Genomic DNA, 6,000 nt, shown 5'->3' on the forward strand with positions numbered 1-6,000 from the left:
ATAAACTTACGTGTAGTCTCTTTACCAATTAAATTTTGCTAATGAACCTGGTAATTCATCAAATGCATTCCAACAACTAGACATTCATCATTATCCAAATCCTCTACAACCACAACGACGAAATCCACCACGTCACAGACGTTACTCTCGTTGTGAAACTGACCACCATTATGGAGATAGTTAATTATTAATATTGTTATGAATTTGTTATCAACATTGTTAATGCACTTGGTCTTTATCAATGTTACCTTAGTAATATGAAAACGTTAATTTTAAAATATTTGTCTCAAATATAAATAATTAACTTATAATTTAATATTTTATTTACTTTTTAAAAATAAATTTTTTATTCTCAAATAAAATTTATTAAAAATTATAATAGTAAATTTTAGGATTTAGGGTATTAAAAATTATAATATTAAATAATGTCATTTTTAAGAAAATTAATTTAATTCAAATAAAATTTTTATTCAAAATATCATTTTATCATACTAGTATTTAAAAATATTAAGTCAAAATTACATATTTAAATAAATAAATAAACAGAATAATATTTAATATTTTTATTTAATTTTTAAAAATATAAATATTATTCTTTAAGCATAAAAAATTTAAACATTAACATTATCATCTAAAATAATATACTTATTATTTAAATATTTTAATTAGTTTTTTAAAATATGATTATTATTATTTTTAAAAATATAATTATCGTAATTATGTAAAATAAATTTTAATAAACATTTAAAATAAATATTATTTTTATTTTTATTCATTTTCACATAACAAAATATAAATATATAAATATAATTTAAATAATAAAATTTATTTTATTATATAAAAATATTTTTAAAAAATAAAAAAATAAAACCAATATCCAGACTGCCCCAAAAATAACTACAGTAATCTAGTCTATTTTCGTAAATATATATGTATCTAGTCCTTTTATGTATTTTTTATTTTTTTATATTGTTTATGTAAAACCTTCACATATGTACCCAACTCTAATATATTTATTTAATTACATCTGTTGTTTGTATTTAGGGTTTAGGGTCTAATTTAGGATTTTTTTTTTTTAAATTTAGTTTTTTGTTTTTATATAATAAAATACTTTTTATGTATTTTTTTATGTGTATATATTTATATATTGTAAAATTTAATAAATATATTATAAATATTTAGTTAATTTTAAATAATAAAACAAATTTTATTATTTGAATTATATTTATATTTTTATATTATGTTAATTTGTGTGAAATAATATTTATATATTTATATTTTGTAAAATAATAAAGAATATTATGTTGATATATTTTATTGAATATGTAAATTTGTGTTATGAATTTTTAATATTAATATGATAATATTATTTTGAATAAGTATTTGATTTTAAAAAAATAAAATTTGTATATCAAATGAATAAAAATAATAAAGAATATAAGGGTATATATTTTTTTTAATATGTAAATATGTGTTATGAATTTAGAATATTAATATGATAATATTATTTTGAATAAGTATTTCATTTTAAATGCAACGTGAGAATTTTTAATATTAATATGCAAAAGTGATTCAAGGAGCGGTAGCGTGGGAAGTAAAACTATGACATATATTAACGCAACGTCTTCTTAAGTTAGATTTTTCTTTTTCTTTATAACCTGTTACAATAAAAAAAAATTTAATGGCGGGAACTATATGCATGACCAATGTTTGAACATGTCTTCTTTGTCTGATCAGAGGTGTAACAATAGGAACAATTTTTACATGATTTTGTTGTTCTTTAATGTCCATCTTTGTTCTTATTCTGCTAGACTTGGGTCGACACTTTGAAGTTCTTTTCAGTTTTGGATTTGGAAACAAAGTTGGGCCAGTGTAAGTTGGCCAATAGTCTTCGTGTTTGAGTTCTCTAAACTGACATTCATATACCTTAGAAACTTATTGTAAGGTATACAGGGAGATATGTAGATGTCAAAGTTGTGGTATGTGTGTAAGCATGAAGCAAGTACATGCGAGTATGGGATGTGAACTTTTTGGAACTTGCCACAACCACATCACATTTCATCTAGCCGTATTATAAGTTTCCCTACGGGTCGAACTTGTCTTCAATGTTGCATTTCTTCGACTAAAAATCTAGTGCTTGTTCTGTCAAATGTGATGACTCTATGAGTGTTCGTCTTTGACTGTGCATCTTGAATTGCTTTAATTGCAACCTCTGAGTACACATGTCCAGCATTAATCATTGCATCTACTTCCCTACCTCTCTCAATGAAGAACTTGTTGCAACGGGTGTATGTCGCCATGACTATGGAGCAAATTGGCACGTTTCTAGTTTTTTTAAGACTAAATTAATTGACTCCGCTAGGTTTGTTGTCATGTGTCTCCAGCATCGTCCATTGTCCCATGCCAGCGTCCATTTTTTCCTTGGAATGTTGTCCAACCATTATGCTTCAGGATTATTATCTTTTACTATGTTGTAATAGTAAAAGAATCTTGATTTAGTAATCTCATATGCTGGAAAAAAGATTACAAATTAAATTAATATAACAGCTAAGCAAGTGTATAAAATATTAATGATAATATAAAGTGCGTAAAAAATTAAAATTACCCATATTAACGACATCTTTATTAAGTGCAGCGTTTTTGAATCGTCACATGTAGTTTTGTGCAATGTGTCTAATGCAATAGACACGGACAGAATTGTTTTCTGTCTAATCACTTCCATTTTTGGAGTATGCACTTCTTATGGCCTTGTGACAATCCGAAATGAGGCACAACTCCTCTTGTAAGTTTACGTACCTCCTTAAGTTTCTAAAAAAAAAAAAGAATCATACATTACTAGTTTCACCTTCAACCACAGCAAAGGCAATGAGAATTATGTTGTTGCGACCATCTTGCGCAACTGCCACCAATAAAGTCCCTTTGTATTTGCTATACAAAAATGTTCCATCTACTTGAACAATTGGTTTACAAAAGGCAAAATCATCAAGGCATGGCTTGAAGGTCCAAAACAACCTCTTGAAGAACACATTCCCCTCATCCAACAAGCCACCCTGGTATGCCGATTGTGTACTCAATTTTCAGATGAAGCCCAAAACATACAGTTGCATTGCTTGCAACATACTAGGTAACTTGTGGTATGACTCCTCCCAATTTTCGAAGATATTTTCAATGACATGTTATTTTCTCAGTCATCCCTTTCTGTAGCTGATTGTGTAACCCATCATGGACTTTATGTGGGCTATGATAGTTGCGATGGGTGTGGATGGATCAGTCTGTATCATTTCACGAATGTTTTGAGAAATCATTCGTGATCCCAACTTGTTATGATCCTATGAAATGAGTGGAGAAACACATATGCGTGGCTCTTTGTAGAGTCACTTCTCTCTTTAGATGTATCAATTTGGCTGATAGTGAGGTGAACGTGACTCCTTCATTAGGACATTGGTTAATGGCACCATCAGAGTGAACAATGACATATATTGAAGACATTTTTAGATTGAAGAAAGTGAATGATGAACAAGCTTAGAAGGAGAAGGTTCACAAGAATAAGGAACAAGCTTAGAAGGTTTAGGGTTTCGAAAGACCAAAAGAACAAGCTTATAAGGTTGAATGAAGAAAATGAACACGAATAAGGTATTGCCACGTTTTACGAATGATGATGACCTCTTTATGACACCATTGGATTCCCTCTCATTCAAAGCTTCACTAAATTTGAACAAGCTTTCTCTACTCCCAAATACTGACTCAATGTTCTGCCATCCACATTTTACAAGTAATCGTGACTTCTCTATAACACAATCAGATTTCCTCTCATTTAAAGATTCACAAAATTTAAACAAGCTTTATCTACTCTGAAGTAATGACTCACTCATCAATCACAAAAATATTATTAACGAAGCAAAACGAACACAGGTATGCCTTCATTGGTAGAACGGTAGGTTTGAGACATCATCGTTATTTGCTTAAAATGTAAATCAATTTTTATGTATAATGTTACTCACTAATTTGTTAATAACTGCAGGAAACTGAAAATATGATCTCATCTTTCTATCATTCAATGCCAGAACCCAACCCCATAATTGTTCTTATTCTTGAACAACTTGGTTTTGCTGGGGTTACAAAGCTAAGGTATCTTAAAATGGATCAAGTACTAGTGACAGCTTTGGTCGAAAGGTGGAGACCTGAAACTCACACATTCCATTTTCTAACTGGGGAGTGCACCATAACCCTAGAGAATGTTGCACTTCAACTCAAGCTAAAAGTTGATGGATTACCAGTCATTGGTCCAACAATATTTGACTGGGAGGATGTGTATGTCATATATCTCAGCATCGTGCCAATCAAGAGAGAGACACTTATTGGCTCTATAGTGAAACTGAAGTGGCTGAGAGACAACATGTTACTATTACCAAATGAACCATCTGAAGAGTAAGTTCATGCCTATGTTATGGCATATATATTGGGTTTGATTGGAGGTGTTTTGATGCTTGAAAAAACAGACAACAAAGTTTATCTTATGTATTTAGCTTTATTAACTAATCTTAGAAGAACTAGAAGATATAATTGAGGGTCTGCTTGTTTAGCTATATTGTATAAGGAAATTTGCAAGGCCACAAAAGTCAGGAGAAAAACAATAGGTGATTATACATCACTGTTAATATCATGGGCATGGTATCGCATGCCATATATTGCGCCAATTTCCAGTAATCCACCAACATACCCTCTGGTGTGCAGATGGAGCGGGGGTAAAGTCCTTAACTTCCAAAATAAACCTTACAATAATGTTGTGGGGTACAGATCAATGTTTGACCACATTCAAGCTAATCAGGTAAATCTTCATAACTAAAATTTTAATTTTTTTCTTGTTTTATTTTGTTTTACATAATATCTTAATTAACAAAGTTAAATTTATTTGTAGTTTTTACGGGCGCCATATCAAGAGTTGCAAACATCAATGTCTATGGAAGCATATAGAGATGTCCAAATGTGGATTTCACATACCGACATCATTTGTTTTGCGATTGTTGAATGACACCAATCAGATAGAGTCAAATTACAATTTTGGCTCTTACAAGAAGTCCCTTCTCCACCCAATAATTTGGATGATCTCCACACAATTGACATGAGAGGAAGACATGATGAAAATTAGATCACAAGACATGCTCGATGGATCGATGTGTGGAACAACATACGTGACCTGACATTAACGGATCATCCAATGTTAGGCCCATTGTGTCACACACGAGATTACATGGAATGGTACATTACCAATTCCATCTATTTTCTATTTGTGCCACCACTACTACAAGATCTAAAGAGAAGCCACCAACAATTAACAACTACCACAACATTTGCCACCGGTACGACTTCCACACCGTCGTATCATAAGATTGTATCAATTCCTCCACCGGATATCACGCCAGATGCAAACATAATGGACAGAAGACATTCATTTGCAACAATTACATAGGATTTTTTTTATAAACTTATTTGGAGTTGATTTTACAACTCCATCTTCAGCATAGAGTTACATGAAGTCTCTTTACCCACTGGATTTTGCTAATGAACCTCGTAGTTCCTCAGTTGCATTCCAACAACTAGACCTTGATAATCCTCCATAAGTTCATCTTGAATTTTCATAGTCACAACCACAATAACGAAATGTAGACGTAACACGTCGCCCTCGTTATGGAACTGGACATCATTACGGAGATAGTGATAGTGAAAATTACTAATGAATGTTGTTATCAATATTGTGTTAAGTGTTATTTTTTATTAAATATTGGCTTAATTATATTTTTTATCCCTATAAATATAGATTTTTTTTATGATTAGTCCCTACAAATATTTTTATTAGGAAGTGGTCCTTCTAAAGTTGATAATTTTGGAATTGGTCCCTGCCATTAATCCCCCCTCTGTTAAGTGATGAGCTGGCTAACTGAGAGCCAGCTCAGCATTCCACGTGGCGCCACATGGCTATCTTGAACTAGTCACAACTTA

The sequence above is a fragment of the Abrus precatorius genome, unplaced genomic scaffold (genome assembly GCF_003935025.1).
Source record: "Abrus precatorius isolate BTA unplaced genomic scaffold, Abrus_2018 Scaffold5, whole genome shotgun sequence".
NCBI classification, from domain to species: Eukaryota; Viridiplantae; Streptophyta; class Magnoliopsida; order Fabales; family Fabaceae; genus Abrus; species Abrus precatorius.